Raw genomic sequence first — 16,796 nt, 5'->3', positions numbered from 1 at the left:
GGAATGATTCAGATCCTCCATGTTTGTTACACAAACACGTATCAACGGGAATTTATCCTTCTTTCTTTCTTTCTTTCTTTCTTTCTTTCTTTCTTTCTTTCTTTCTTTCTTTCTTTCTTTCTTTCTTTCTTTCTTTCTGGCTCATGTCTTTCTTTCTTTCTTTCTTTCTTTCTTTCTTTCTTTCTTTCTTTCTTTCTTTCTTTCTTTCTTTCTTTCTTTCTTTCTTTCTTTCTTTCTTTCTTTCTTTCTTTCTTTCTTTCTTTCTTTCTTTCTTTCTGGCTCATTTCTTTCTTTCTTTCTTTCTTTCTTTCTTTCTTTCTTTCTTTCTTTCTTTCTTTCTTTCTTTCTTTCTGGCTCATTTCTTTCTTTCTTTCTTTCTGGCTCATTTCTTTCTTTCTTTCTTTCTTTCTTTCTTTCTTTCTTTCTTTCTTTCTTTCTGGCTCATGTCTTTCTTTCTTTCTTTCTTTCTTTCTTTCTTTCTTTCTTTCTTTCTTTCTTTCTTTCTTTCTTTCTTTCTTTCTTTCTTTCTTTCTTTCTTTCTGGCTCATTTCTTTCTTTCTTTCTTTCTGGCTCATTTCTTTCTTTCTTTCTTTCTTTCTTTCTTTCTTTCTTTCTTTCTTTCTTTCTTTCTTTCTTTCTTTCTTTCTTTCTGGCTCATGTCTTTCTTTCTTTCTTTCTTTCTTTCTTTCTTTCTTTCTTTCTTTCTTTCTTTCTTTCTTTCTTTCTTTCTTTCTTTCTTTCTTTCTTTCTTTCTTTCTGGCTCATGTCTTTCTTTCTTTCTTTCTTTCTGGCTCATATCTTTCTTTCTTTCTTTCTTTCTTTCTGGCTCATATCTTTCCTTCCTTCCTTCCTTCCTTCCTTCCTTCCTTCCTTCCTTCCTTCCTTCCTTCCTTCCTTCCTTCCTTCCTTCCTTCCTTCCTTCCTTGGATTTAACACAGAACCATAAATCAACTTTACACAAAAACGTCAACGGGAATTTATAGTTTTTACCGTGAGATACAAATTCTTACTGTGGGGAGTTTTTTTGACGGTTTATCGTGAACGGTAAAATATCGCCCATTCCTAGTGTGTATGTGCACAAAGATGTATAACCCAAGTACCCAGCCCTCCATAAGGATCCTGCCTTTTTTCTTCAGTCACTTTAATAACAAACACATTCTCCGGCATTCAACACACACAGTTTGCAATGCGTTTGACAATGATGCACAGCACGTTTTCATTAGGCTGAAACAAGAGCCAGATGTGTTGAGCGGCTCTGATAAACAACCTGCAGCAGGCCAGCCCTGCATCATTCAGCGTGACACAAAATCAGTGGGAAAGCCTGCAGATCTGACCTCTTGCTTTAATTTGAGGGGAGGATATTTATTGAAATATTGCATCCCCTCCTTAGCCTGGGACCCGGGAGCACACATTGCTACCTTGTGTACCGCGATGTGCCAGAAAAAAAGGCCCGTGACCTATTTCGGGCCCCTGTCCCGAGCCTGAGAACGCTGGGAGGAGACCACAAGAGGCCGGAGCGCATTTGACTTGCTCACGACAACAGACCAATAACTGATGTGCGTTATACAAAACCGATGTTGCTCTGCATTCCGCGTCCCCACCCTGCATTAATGAATCTGACTTTATTTTTGCTTTAAAACAGCACGTTTTGGCATTTAGAGTTGAATCTCTTGTGAGTTAAGAAGTCAAGAACTCAGTGTGAGTGACACAATTGATCATCAAACATCCATCAGCTCGCAATGAATATCCTGCACAGATTTAAATGCAGAGGTGTCTTCAGTATTCACATTCATTACTCAGGTAGAAGTATAGATACTAGAGTTTAAAAATACTCCTGTAGAAGTTGAAGTATCAACTCAAGTTTTTTACTCAAGTAAAAGTATAAAAGTACTGGTTTCAAAACTACTTAAAGTATAAAAGTAAAAGTAATGTAAGGGGAAAAAAGCCATTAAGGACAAAAGCCATTGAAAATGAATGCATCTTAGTATAAATGCAAATATATTAAAGAAGCATATATGTGTACTATTGAGCATTAACATGTGTTTCAGAGAGCAGCAGATATGATGACTAGTTGCCTATAAGTATTGTAATGGTGCAAAAAGTCAAACTTCAGAGGCATGTTATCATTTATCCTAACCTTTATTGGAATGTACATCCAAGTTTAGTTGCAGGAATCTGAGGGAACGGATGTAAGAACAAAACTGGACAAGAACATCTGAAACAACCACAACCAAATTCACTCTATCCGGATGGAGCAATTTAACTGGATAGTTTTTATTAAAGGCCCAAATGAAATAGAGTAACGAGGCTGTTTTTAAAATGTAAGGAGTAAAAAGTACAGATAATTGCGTGAAAATGTAAGGAGTAAAAGTAAAAAGTCGTCTGAAAAATAATTACTCCAGTGAAGTATAGATAACCAAAATTTCTACTTAAGTAAGGTAATGAAGTATTTGTACTTTGTTACTTGACACCTCTGTTTAAATGTAACTCTTAACCCTAATTTTCTACCAATGTTAAGACATTCACCAGGCGAGCGCCTGGTGGCCGGGTCTTTGCCCGTGGGACCCGGCCGGGCTCAGCCCGAAACGGCGACGCGGGTCCGCCTTCCAGTAGGCCCACCACCCGCAGGAAGGACCATGGCAGGCCGGTGCATTGTGGGCTGGGTAGCATTCGTGGCGGGGTGCCTCGACGACCCAATCCCTGGACATCAACCCTCACAGTGGGGACATGGAATGTCACCTCGCTGGGGGGGAAGGAGCCGGAGCTTGTGCGTGAGGTTGAGAGATACCGGCTAGAGATAGTCGGGCTCACCTCCACACATAGCTTGGGCTCTGGAACCCAGCTCCTTGAAGGGGGCTGGACCCTCCACTACTCTGGAGTTGCCCAGGGTGAGAGGCGGCGGGCTGGTGTGGGCTTGGTTATAGCCCCCCAGCTCAGCCGCCATGTGTTGGAGTTCACCCCGGTGAACGAGAGGGTCGCTTCCCTGCGCCTTCGGGTCGGGGATAGGTCTCTCACTGTTGTTTGTGCCTACGGGCCAAACAGCAGTGGGGAGTACCCGGCCTTCTTGGAGTCCCTGGGAGGAGTACTTGATAGTGCTCCAACTGGGGACTCCATTGTTCTACTGGGGGACTTCAACGCTCACGTGGGCAATGACAGTGATACCTGGAGAGGCGTGATTGGGAGGAACGGCCTCCCCGATCTGAACCCGAGTGGTGTTTTGTTGTTGGACTTCTGTGCGAGTCACAGTTTGTCCATCACGAACACCATGTTCAGGCATAAGGGTGTCCATCAGTGCACGTGGCACCAGGACACCCTAGGCCGGAGGTCAATGATCGACTTTGTTGTCGTTTCATCTGACCTTCGGCCGCATGTCTTGGACACTCGGGTGAAGAGAGGGGCTGAGCTGTCAACTGATCACCACCTGGTGGTGAGTTGGATGCGCTGGCGGAGGAGGAGGTTGGACAGACCGGGCAGACCCAAACGGATTGTGAGGGTCTGTTGGGAACGTCTGGCTGAGCCCTCTGTCAGGGACATCTTCAACTCCCACCTCCGGGAGAGCTTCTCTCGGATCCCGGGGGAGGCGGGGGACATCGAGTCCGAGTGGACCATGTTCTCTGCCTCCATTGTCAACGCGGCGGCTCGAAGCTGCGGACGCAAGGTCTCCGGTGCCTGTCGTGGCGGCAATCCTAGAACCCGGTGGTGGACACCGGAAGTACAGGATGCCGTCAGACTGAAGAAGGAGTCCTACCGGGCTATGTTGGCCGGTGGGACTCCTGACGCAGTAGATAGGTACCGGCAGGCCAAGCGGGCCGCGGCTCGGGCAGTCTTGGAGGCAAAAACTCGGGTCTGGGAGGAGTTCGGGGAGGCCATGGAGGAGGACTTTCGGTCGGCCTCGAGGAAATTCTGGAGGACCGTTCGGCGCCTCAGAAGGGGGAAGCAGTACTCTGCCGGCACCATTTATGGTGCTGGTGGGGAGCTGTTGACCTCGACTGGGGACATTGTCGGACGGTGGAAGGAATACTTTGAGGATCTCCTTAACCCGACTGACATGCCTTCCACTGAGGAAGCAGAGGGTTGGGGCTCGGAGGCGTGCTCATCCATCACCCAAGCCGAGGTCACCGAGGTGGTTCGTAAGCTCCTCGGTGGCCGGGCACCGGGGGTGGATGAGATTCGCCCTGAGTACCTCAAGTCTCTGGATGTCGTAGGGCTGTCTTGGCTGACACGCCTGTGCGACATTGCATGGAGGAAGGGGACAGTACCGCTGGGGTGGCAAACCGGGGTGGTGGTCCCTCTGTTTAAAAAGGGGGACCGGAGAGTGTGTTCCAACTACAGGGGGATCACACTTCTCAGCCTCCCGGGGAAAGTCTACGCCAGGGTACTGGAGAGGAGATTACGGCCGATAGTCGAACCTCGGATTCAGGAGGAACAATGCGGTTTTCGTCCCGGTCGTGGAACACTGGACCAGCTCTATACCCTCCGCAGGGTGCTCGAGGGTTCATGGGAATTTGCCCAACCAGTCTACATGTGTTTTGTGGATCTGGAGAAGGCATTTGACCGTGTCCCTCGTGCCATTCTGTGGGGGGTGCTGAGTGAGTATGGAGTCCGGGGCCCTCTACTAAGGGCTGTCCGGTCTCTGTATGATCGAAGCAGGAGTCTGGTTCGCATTGCCGGCAGTAAGTCAGACTTGTTCCCGGTGCATGTTGGACTCCGGCAGGGCTGCCCTTTGTCACCGGTCCTGTTCATAATTTTTATGGACAGGATTTCTAGGCGCAGCCAGGGGCCGGAGGGGATCCGGTTTGGGAACCTCAGGATTTCATCTCTGCTTTTTGCAGATGATGTTGTCCTGTTGGCTTCATCAGACCGGGACCTCCAGCATGTGCTGGGGCGGTTTGCGGCCGAGTGCGACGCGGCAGGGATGAGAATCAGCACCTCCAAGACCGAGGCCATGGTTCTCGACCGGAAAAGGGTGGCATGCCTTCTCCGGGTGGGTGGAGAAGTCCTGCCTCAGGTGGAGGAGTTCAAGTATCTCGGGATCTTGTTCACGAGTGAGGGAACAATGGAGCGTGAGATTGACAGGCGGATCGGTGCAGCGTCCGCAGTAATGCGGTCGATGTACTGGACCGTCGTGGTAAAGAGGGAGCTGAGTCGAAAGGCGAAGCTCTCGATTTACCGGTCAATCTACGCCCCTACCCTCACCTATGGTCATGAACTTTGGGTAGTGACCGAAAGGACAAGATCGCGGATACAAGCGGCCGAGATGAGTTTCCTCCGCAGGGTGGCTGGACGGTCCCTTAGAGATAGGGTGAGGAGTTCGGTCACCCGGGAGGAGCTCGGAGTCGAGCCGCTACTCCTCCACATTGAGAGGAGTCAGCTGAGGTGGCTTGGGCATCTGTACCGGATGCCTCCTGGACGCCTCCCTAGGGAGGTGTTCCAGGCATGTCCCACCGGGAGGAGACCCCGGGGAAGACCCAGGACACGCTGGAGAGACTATGTCTCTCGGCTGGCCTGGGAACGCCTCGGACTCCCCCCGGAAGAGCTGGAGGAGGTGTCTGGGGTGAGGGAAGTCTGGGCATCCCTGCTGAGGCTGCTGCCCCCGCGACCCGGTAACGGATAAGCGGGAGAAGATGAGTGAGTGAGAGTTAAGACATTCAGACTTATTTGAAAGCTTATTTTCCTTTAAAGGTCTTTGCTAAGATCATCAATCCTGCAAGAAAACCGAACAGTCATGGATGTTTCTGTCAGATCACACTTCACAAGCTACTTTGAAGTGACTGTACAATCCTCATTTTCATCCATTTATCTTAATTTCCCGGTACATCCAGAGTAGCGTTGCAGCCAGCTTGAGCCCCCAAAAACCTCTAATTACAATATTTCACAATGACAAATCGAGAAGAAGCTATTCCTGGAAAACAAGCGGATTTGGCTCAAATGCTTTCTGACTGGTCAAATTCCTGGAGACGATATCAATGCTATGTTTTCAACATTTCCTGTAAATGTCCTCAGCAGCTCGATTCCTTCCATACATGCTGCGTTGCTGGTCGGAAAAAAACAAACTGCATCCACTGAACCACGACTGACCAAGATTCACAACCAAAAATATGTTTCTTTGGAGACATCCCGGAAAAAAAAAAACTCAGATTGCTCAATATGATGGACCAGCAGACCCACCAAGATGCAAAGCTGCACGGCCCTAAACTTTAACTTTTAAAAGACCATTTAAAACTCTTGTGGATGTGCAGTGTCTGGAGAATATGACCATATAAGGAAACTGTGCCCTCTATGACATCACAGAGAGCTGGCGTTAGAAAAAACAGCATTCTCAGTGCCCAGTATCTTGTACATAAAAATACTATAAAATACACCTACACTCACTAGAACTATTTTTTATTTACATTTCACAATGAAATACAGGAGAAATAAAATCATCACTAATAATAAAGATAGAAACTTGCATTAAAAACCCCTTTATAATAATAAGCTTGTCTAAATAAACGTTAATTTCCTTTTAAAGGGATCAACAGTGATTTAATTGAGTTAGGTGTTACATAAATAAACATAATTTCTTGTTCTGCATTTAATTTCAATTTTTTGTATTTTATTTTGCTGAAGTTTGGTGACATTTCCGGTTATTTTCACTATTTATTTATTTTTAAATTTTCTTCTATTGAAATACGTTTTTTGTTTTTGTTTTTGTATTTGCCTCATTTAGTTTGCACTTATTTATCTTTAGTTGTACTTGGATTTATCTTTAATCTATCTGTTTTTGGTTGTTTTTTTTTGTTTTTTTCATTTTCGTTTTTTTTTTCATTTAGGAAAATTTATTTTCTTTTTTTCATTGTTTTCTGCTTATTATTATCTTTAGTTTTTATTTGTTTTTTTTGTCTTGTTTTTCTTTTTAGTTGTTGTTCTACTTTGTTTTATTCTGTTTAACTAACATTTTATATTGTACTGTAAAAGTTTTATAGAAATGTATATTTGTACTGTTGGACCCCAGAAAGAATAGTTGCTGCTGAGGCAGATCTGAAAGCAACTAGATCTGAAATAAATAAATAAATAAAAAACAGTATCAATGCAGCGTAAATACACAATCTCTACTAGTTTTAAACCAGGTGTCGTGCACTTTCAACGACCCCTGGGTAAAAGACTTGAGGGGTCAACGAGATGAAGAGGGTTTAACAGGTCCGAACAATTTGACCACGCAGCTTTGGCAAAAGGAGCTCTTAAGTCAGGACAAAGTGAAGTTTCTGCAGGAGAGATTGTTTCCAACTTCACTTTTGGATATTTCAGAAACAGAAAGGATGTTTTTGTTTGTTAATTTTAGTTTTTACTAAACTAACGTCACTCATAATAAAACCCCTTGCTAAATGCAACTCAAACTTTTCCAGCTTTGTTACTTCTGGCCGTCTGGCAGTTTGTGGGTGCACACCTTTCTCCTCTAACTAGAAATGATTAGGAGCTGCAGAGGAAGGAAATACTATAACTCATGAATGCATAGAGGCCAGCTGGAGGAGGATTCAACCCCCACACAAGCACAGATCTGTCAGAGAAATTAGGCTTCATTGTGTCGTTGATGAGAATATCACCTACAGCAATGCTTCAGATCACTTTGACTGTTAAGAAGAAGAAGCCACGCTGAAGCCACATCTGTGTTGCAACATTTAGCATCGAGTATACGGTCGTTCTCTGGCCTACCAAGATGTTAGAACAAAATCACTTCCATAAACTGCTTGATGAATAGTTGCAGCAATCAGTGCGGTTACATGCAGATCTAAATCAAGCTATTGGCAACAATCTAGCTAAGGATTAAACTGGAGTTTCAGAGAAATCCAAGTATAAATGTGCAAGAAGACAATCGATTATTGAGTGTGCGTTCGACTCCGCGATGCTGCAGTAGGTGACGCCACACGAACTTTCACGTTGGGATTCTTCCGGTACAATTAGTTAAGAAGTGCGAAAGTACGACGGAGTATTAGGACCAAACAAAGACAAAAAAAAATGGGAAATTATGAGAATAAAGTCATAATATAATGAGAATAAAGTCGTAAAATTACGAGAATAAAGTCATAATGTTGCGAGAATAAAGTCGTAATAGAATAAAGTCGTAATATTATGGGAATAAAGTCGTAATATTATGAGAATAAAGTAGTAATATTATGAGAATAAAGTCGTAACATTACGAGAATAAAGTCGTAATTTATGAGAATAAAGTCGAAATATTACAAGAATAAAGTGGTAATTTATAGTTTCAAAGTTTATTTAGACGGGACAATGCATATTAATGTACACTACATTAAGCAGTGTAAATACATAATATTACAAGAATAAAGTGGTAATTTATGAGAATAAAGTCGTAATATTACAAGAATAAAGTGGTAATTTATGAGAACTCTAACAAGAAGAGTGTGGTAAAATGTTGAATATTGAGCATCTTGTGAAGTTATATTTATATATTTATAATATATTTAATATTACAACTTTATTCTCGTAATTTTACGACTTTATTCTCATATTATTATGACTGTATTTTTGTAATTTCCATTTTTTTTTTCTTAGTTTGGCCCTAATACTCCGTCGTACGAAAGAGGACAACAACACACGAATAAATGGACGCTAACGATGCAGCAGCTCTGTAAATGTCGTACATACTAAGCTGATCATGTTGCAAGTAAGATGCAGCAAAGTCTCTCTCTTCTTCTTCTGTTACCGTGTTGTTGTGATGCCGTTACTGTCGTCGCTTCCAGAAGGGGGAGTACCGGAAGACTTCGAGGATGACTTTTGAATATATCTGTCAGCGTCTCTCCTCTAGACTTTCATGACAAAACATTCATCCTCTGTGACGTGAAAGTTGGAATGCGACATGACAGCTCTGAATGCGGTCGCTTCCACACATATCGGATACATATCCAATTTAAGACCACAAATGAAAGTCGCCTGGGTGGAATTTGAAAAAAATCGGATTCGCTGCCTTTCAGAAAATCCCATGAGAGAATTGTGCTCTACCGTGGCTCTCAGTTGTGGCTAATGTGTCTGACTTCCTGCCACACACAAGAATGCCAGAGAGAGCTTGGCCTTTTTTCAAAATAAAACACCATAAGCACACTCTGATTCATCGGTGTTACATTCACTTGGGCACCAAAGGCAAGTATTCAACGAATCAGAGAAACAACATGACATGTAGAAAAAACACATCGAAAATGTTGTGCAGTGAAGGGAGAACGATGGTGAATGACTGTTGTCAGTTTTGTATTCAAAAGTTGTTAATTCAAGGTGTTTTAACCAATTCTGCAACCATCTTACTTTTTTTTTTGTATAGTGGCTCCTGTACAACCATGTATGGTATTTAGGATAAAGCCCACCCCTGCTTTGTTGTGATTGGTCATTAAACAAATGCATTACTGTGTGATTCTGACGTGATCTCAAAACTGTCAGGTAAACTAGCATAGCCGAGTAGACACATTTATTTTCATTGAATAGGTTGCTCTCATATAATAATAATATATTGAAGGAAAGAAGGAAGGAAGTAGGAAAGGGAGTAAGGAAGGGAGAAAAGATGGAAGGGAGGAAAGAAGGGAGGAATGGAAGAAAGGGGGAAAGGAGAAAAGAAGGATGGAAGTAGGAAAGGGAGTAAGGAAGGGAGAAAAGATGGAAGGAACGAAAGAAGGGAGAAAAGATGGAAGGGAGGAAAGAAGGAAGAAAAGATGGAGGGGAGGGAGAAAGGAAGGAAAGAAGGGAGAAAAGGAAAGAAGGGAGGGAAGAAGGAAGGAAAAGCAAAGAAGGTAATAAAGGAACGAATGACGAAAGGGAGGTAGGAAGAAAAAGGAGTAAAGGAGGGTAAAAAAGGAGGAAAAGAGGAAAGGAAGAAGGAAGGAGAGAGCAGGAGGAAAGAAGGAAAGAAGAATTGGGTCATTTTGACCCAAAGACAGCACAAGGGTTAAATGGTTTGCTCTCTGTCTCTTCACCTACTCAATACACCGCTGGTGTAAACAATCATTCACTTGGTCCAAGTCTTTATTGCAGATAAAAATGACACAAAAATGACATGTGGGGTTCCTCAAGGTTCCATTCTAGGACCCCCCCTATTTAACATCTACATGCTTCCACAAGTTCAGATAATAATAAATAATAACAAGATAAGTTACCACACCAATGCAGATGACACACGACTTTACATTACAGTGTCACCTGGAGACAATGAACCCGTACAAGCGTTGAGTAGATGCAGAGAACAAATCAACGAATGGATGTGACATAATTTTCTTCAGTTGAAGAAAACCAAAACTCAAGTTGATGTTTTTGGACCAAAAGAAGAGCGTTTAAGAGTCAGGACACATCTTCAGGAATTACAGCTACAAACCACTGATAAGGTCAGAAATCTGGGTGTAGTCATGGACTACGTTTACATGCAGTCAAAATTCGTGTTATTGTTAATATTCCGGTTACTGAAACATTTGGAATATTCCATTTACATGATAATTAATCATTTGGGATATCTCGATCAAACCAGCGACGCGCGGAGAACATCATGACGCAATTCCCGTCATTTCCGCTTCTTCTTCTTCCTGTATCCAAATTCAAAACAAATGCTGCTTCGTGCAACTTTTCGCTCACCTTCTTGTAAATCTCTCTTCATTACATTTATGAAGTGATTAGTCTCCTCCTGGTCTTGTGTTTCTCCGTGTTTATAAGAACTTCCTGGACTCAAAAGACCAAGATTCCTTGAGAAAAGTGCATGCACAGAAAACAAATTCATGTTCCGTTTGATGGGGATATTCCGTTAGGCGTTTACATGACCGAATATTTGGGTTTTAAAAGGAGTAACCTAGGGGTCATATTCGGGTTTTTAAAAACGGGTTTCTAAAAACCCGAATATGAGCAAATTCGGGTTATTCAAAGGGGTTATTGGTGTTTACATGGCCGTGCAAAACCGGGTTATTGCTAATATTTGGGTTTTAAAAGGGTTATTGATGCATGGAAACGTAGTCGTGGACCTGAAACTTCAGAGACACATTAAAACAATTACAAAGTCGTCCTTCTATCACCTGAAAAACATCTCTAGGATCAGAGGACTGATGTCTCAGCAGTATCTTGAAGAACTCATCCATGCATTTATCTTCAGTTGAATTCTGGCTAAAAAGTGAATCAGAAGCTGCAACTGATCCAGGTCTCACTAGAACCAAGAACGTGGACCACATTACTCCAGTTCTTTACACTGGCTCCCTGTACTTCAGAGAATAGACTCAATTATACTTCTGTTAGTTAATAAATTACTAAATGGTTTACATGAGGGACTTATTGTTGCCATAGCAACCATCCAGACCTCTCAGGTCTAAAAGCAGCATTAAAAAGCTTCTATGCTCCACAGATCTGGAACAAACTTCCAGAAAACTGCAGGAACGCTGAAACCCTCAGTTCCTCTAATCGAGATTAAAAACTCTTTTGTTTATGGCTGCCTTTGATGAATTATTGAAACCATTCTGACTCTAAATGTAATCAATGTTAATTTCAGGACTAAACTGTAACTGTAGCTCAAGTCTCGCTTTTATTTGTTATACTACTGCACTGTGACTCATAGTTTTTACTCTTTCCTCTTCATGTTTTCATTATGTAACGCATCTATATGCCATGTTGCTGAAATGTTCCACACAAATAAACTTAAAATGAGACTGTTGGAAGGATTTCATTAAATTTGTTGCAGGCACTGATGGACGCCAACTGGCCAATTTGATTTAGGCAACATCACTTCACGGGTCTCATGACTTTTCTTGCCGCAACACAGTGAGATCACTGACCATGACATTATAAACAAGGTTTTCCTAACACATTCATTTAAAAAGAAAAACAACAAAACTTTGACAATGTCCATGCATTTTCCTTCACAACATCACCAGGTAAAAGCTTGAATACGGGGAGTTTTGACATGTTTCAAATGCGACTTAGTGCCAGATCTGCTCAAGTAGGAACTGGCTTTTTTAATGTTATATAGACATAACTGAATCATAGTTTGTGTTTAACTTTTACAGTATGCCACTGAGACTGACCTCTTTAGTGCAAAATGACATTAGCATGATTTGCACATCTGCTGTTGCCACATGAATTAACCGCTTGGCGACTCATGTAGTTGAAAACTGGACAAACAATTCCAGTATTGATCAACGTAACCCCCCCCCCCCGACTAAGAAATAAAAAAACCCAGCGCCCAGACGCACTCGCGGACACACACAATGGTGGACCCAGAGTGGAGGAAATTGAATTAGCGGGGTGTAATGCAGCTCCTTGTGTGTGTAATCAGCGGGAGCGTAGCATACTGAGCCATTGTGAGCGAATGCGGTCGCAGCGCCGAGAGCCAGCGACCGCTGGGGGAAGCTGCTCTTATCACTAGATATGATTACAGCAGGGGGAATGTGTGTTTGCGGGTGGGTGGCGGTGAGATTCGTGTGGGAGTCATGGCTGACTGATTGCATGGGGAATGTGCATCCATGCCTGCGATGGCACTGAAGGCAAATATGATATGAGTGACTCAGGGGCGAAAATCCTATTAATGCAGGGGGGACAGGGGGGACAAGTCCCCCCCATTAGTAAAGCTGTCCCCCCCTAGAATAATTTGAGACAGAATTAATAATTTTGGAACAATGCAGTAGTATTTAGTAGTGATGCACCAAAATGAAAATTTGTGGCAGAAACCGAAATCGAAAATAATAATAAACAGTAAAATCTCATTACCAGAAAAAAAACTTGTTATTTGACAATTTTCACCTGTTTCAAATAAATTTTCACTTGAAATAAGTAGAAAAATCTGCCAGTGCGACAAGATTTATCTTATAAGCAAAACAATCTTGTTCCACTGGCAGATTTTTCTACTTATTTTAAGTGAAAATCTACTTGAAACAGGTGAAAATTGTTGTTTTTTTTCCAGTGATGAGTCTTGTTTTAAGTGTAATGAGATTTTTTTTTTAACTAAAAATGAGACATTTTAACTAGAAATAAGACAGATATTCTTGTTAAGATTGTGGGTTTTTGCAGTGTATTATGTCAGATGTGCTGTATTATTGCCACCTTCCACCTAATACCATTGTTTTGTATTGCTCTAAGAAAGGTCTTCTGCCTGTTTGCGAGATAGAGTTGAAAATGTCAAAATGCTGTATTAAAGGAAGGCAAAAACTTTTATTCCTTGTCCCCCCCTGGATTTATTCTCTAAAAATGTCACTGTTTATTGTCCCCCCCAACTATGAAACGGGATTTTCGCCCCTGGAGTGACTAGTGCCAAAAAACTCATAACTTTGCACTTTGCAGCGTTGGCATCCATCGTTGCATTGGTGACATTCGCCGCCACCGAGCCCTTCACATGTTTCTGGAAAAGGTGTTTTCCTCTTAAATAACCCGTTGTAACAGCAGTAAGAACCGGCTCGGTCGTATCCAGTGTCATTGTCTGGCGCAGGTTGCCGTCTGTGTTTTCCACCATGGATGTCATTGTTTTTCGCCGTCTGTTAATTATTTTCGTGCTGCTACTTCGCCTCCTCCTGATATAGTGTTTCCTGCTTTTGTCTTTTTCGGCCGGGCTGGTTGTCTCTGGACTTGTGCCAGCCTGTCCCTCCTACCTTTTAAAATACACACACGACACACACACACATACACACACATATCCCTAACACACACTCATACTCTTTGCCCTCCTTCTGCTCCCCCTTCCTCCCCTTGACACTTGAGAGAAAACACAAAAAGTCAGTGATACGGCAAACCAACTGTGTGTGTTAGTGTGTGTGTTTGTGTGTGTGTGAGCGAGGGAGAGTGAGAAGGGTTAATCTCTCTCTCTCTCTCTTGCTCTTTCTCTCTCTCTCTCTGTGTGTGCCTCGATCTCTCCCTCCCTCCTTCGCCTTTTGTTGCGGCCCCTCACTTTCTCAACACTCGGACAGAGGGAAGTGATACCGCGCCTGTACGAGTGTGTGTAGTTTGAGGTGTCCTCACCGCTCCTGATCTCTGTGGATTGAACTGTTGTGCGAAACATGACTGATGGGACTTTTTCAAGCCGCTCCTCTCGCTGACTGATCCCGACACCGACTGGTAAGTCAGGACGGAGAGTTGTCTGATTTCATGTAACCGGGGGTAACCTAGGCTAAAAAAGTGCCCGTTTTTTAATGTGTTTCTGTGGGAAACTGCTGTCTGGAATGTCGCAGGTCAATCGCAGTGTTGCCCCGAGGTTGTGATGTTGCAGACAAGTACAGATGCCAGTTTTTTCTCAGAGAGGAAGTTTTTTTCTCTTCTTCTTTCTTTTTCTGTTCCTGGCTGTCTTTCATTCCACTTCTCATCCTTCTCTTCCATTCTTCGGCCGGTCCGAGTTACTCAAGTTACCGGCTTCCTCCTGTTGTTATGGGTCCTGCGGTTTCTTTGCAGCGCTCCGAGGGCGCTCCCACGCTCTCCCAACAGAGAGAGGGAGAGAGAGAGAGAAAAAAAGGAAGGAAAACAGCAATAACTATTTCAGAGCCACAAAAGAAGCTGGACAAACGGGCTTGGTGTTGGACACACGTCCCCTGTAGGCATCTGCATGCAGGACCGACTGGTCCCTGTCCTTTTTGGCATGTCTTGATTGGCTACTTTTTTGGTTATGGGGATTAAAGTTTTCTCTTCTCCTCCAAAGGTGGTGTGGGGAGGTTGAGGTGGTGAGAAAATTGGAAACAGAGCCACCCACTGTGGAAGTGAGTCAGCCCAGCATTTAGTGGAGTGTTGACTTTGGAAATGGGAGAGAAATGGGTGGCGGTGGTCTAGATGGTCTTGGGGGACAGAAGAAATTGTGTCAGGAGGAGGAGGAAGGGAAGGGAAGAGGGGGGGACGAAACATCAAGTGTCAGTTTGTTTTCTAATGTGCTGAAGGAGTTGTGGAGTGGAGGAGATGGACGGAGAGACGAGGGGAGGAGAGGCGATAGAAGCCAGAGGCTGTTTATAAAGGGAGGGAGCGGCTTGTGTCCATCTGGGACAATCCCAAGTGCTGAAAGCTTCCCCACCCTCATCCCAAACATCTCTTTCCCCCTCTGTGCCTGTCTTTCTCGTTTGACTCTCTCTCTCTCTCTATCGCTCGCTTTACAATAAACTACAAGTGGATACATTTCTGCAAAATGCATCCGGCTTGTGGCATTTCAACTTTTTCCTGACAGATGCTTCTTCCATTTCTGTCTTCTTTTATGAACATATCGCATCTTCAGGACCATATCTGTCATCCCACGTCTTCTGCTCTCCTCTCCACCAACCTGCAACTCATCACGAAGTTTTAATGACGTCCATATTTCTGACAAATGTCAAGTTACGTCACAAGTGTATCCCCAGAACACCTGGGAGATTGTTTCTGGGTATCGTGTTTGAATCTCCCCATAAATGTTTATCAAGACACGAAAGAAAAACATAGTACACCAAATAATTTGGCAGCTTGGCTTCAGAGCCGGGTCTGAAGGAAAGCCGGTCGACTCCCATATTTTACTATTTTATGGGCAGATGTGTCAAGTAACGAAGTACAAATACTTTGTTACCTTACTTAAGTAGAAATTTTGGTTATCTATACTTCACTGGAGTAATTCTTTTTCAGACGACTTTTTACTTTTAGTCCTTACATTTTAAAAACAGCCTCGTTACTCTATTTCATTTCGGCCTTTAAAAAAAACTATCCAGTTAAATTGCTCCATCCGGATAGAGTGAATTTGGTTGTGGTTGTTTCAGATGTTCTTGTCCAGTTTTGTTCTTACATCCGTTCCCTCAGATTCCTGCAACTAAACTTGGATGTACATTCCAATAAAGGTTAGGATAAATGATAACATGCCTCTGAAGTTTGACTTTTTGCACCATTACAATACTTATAACAACTAGTCATCATATCTTCTGCTCTCTGAAACACATGTTAATGCTCAATAGTACACATATATGGTTCTTTAATATATTTGCATTATACTAAGATGCATTCATTTTCAATGGCTTTTGTCCTTAATGGCTTTTTTCCCCCTTACATTACTTTTACTTTTATACTTTAAGTAGTTTTGAAACCAGTACTTTTATACTTTTACTTGAGTAAAAAACTTGAGTTGATACTTCAACTTCTACAGGAGTATTTTTAAACTCTAGTATCTATACTTCTACCTGAGTAATGAATGTGAATACTTTTGACTCCTCTGTTTATGGGTGTTTCCAACACCCGTAAACCCCGTTGGGAAGGCCGTTGGGAAGGCCGTTGCAGACAGACGTTACTATGAAAGTGTTGCAGAGATGTCGTGGTCTCCCATCCCGTCTAAAACAAAAACAGCCAAGCATCTTTGTGCTCTCGTTACAGCTGTATCTTTCCACCACCCTGTAAAACTCTACAGCACTATGTCACACATCAGCAACAATGAAACTGGTTCAAGGAGCGACAAGGTTCATCATGCAGAGGCAACTCAAAGGAATCAATCTGAAACCATCAAAGCAGCCTAACCTCCAGGCCCAGAGGCATCAGGCTAATGTTGCACAAGTTCCTTTGTGCTGTTTTAAGTAGATATGTCATGCTTTTTCCTTTTTTTTCCCACCCTGTGATGGCCGATTAACCTCTCCAGGACGCCCCCCTGGAGCAGAAGCTACATAACGGCTGGGTTTTGTTGCGGTTGTGGAAAACCTTAAAACAACTTTCAAAGTATTGTAGCTTGGACTGAGGCCCCGTTTACACGGAGCAAAAACAGAGGCGTTTTCATGCGTTTTGGCCGTTCGTTTACACGAAAACGGAGCTCAAAGTCACCAAAAACCATAATTTCTGAAAACTCCGGCCAAAGTTGAGATTTTCAAAAACTC

The 16,796-nt window shown here is 43.0% G+C and overlaps 1 protein-coding gene across 5 annotated transcripts in view; it reads left to right on the top strand.

Annotated features, from left to right (window-relative positions):
- Window positions 1-13,917: 13,917 nt before the first annotated feature.
- hdac7a (histone deacetylase 7a) overlaps window positions 13,918-16,796 on the top strand; it is a 134,377-nt gene continuing 131,498 nt past the window's right edge. For all 5 annotated transcript variants that reach the window (XR_009783862.1, XM_061736814.1, XM_061736813.1 and 2 more), the window contains exon 1: window positions 13,918-14,058. The gene's annotated coding sequence lies outside the window, so the exon portion shown is untranslated. The remainder of the gene's footprint in view (window positions 14,059-16,796) is intronic.

This window comes from Cololabis saira, chromosome 12, assembly GCF_033807715.1.
Source record: "Cololabis saira isolate AMF1-May2022 chromosome 12, fColSai1.1, whole genome shotgun sequence".
NCBI classification, from domain to species: Eukaryota; Metazoa; Chordata; class Actinopteri; order Beloniformes; family Belonidae; genus Cololabis; species Cololabis saira.
Note: the sequence above shows the minus strand (reverse complement) of the source record. Positions and strands in the feature narration are given on the sequence as shown.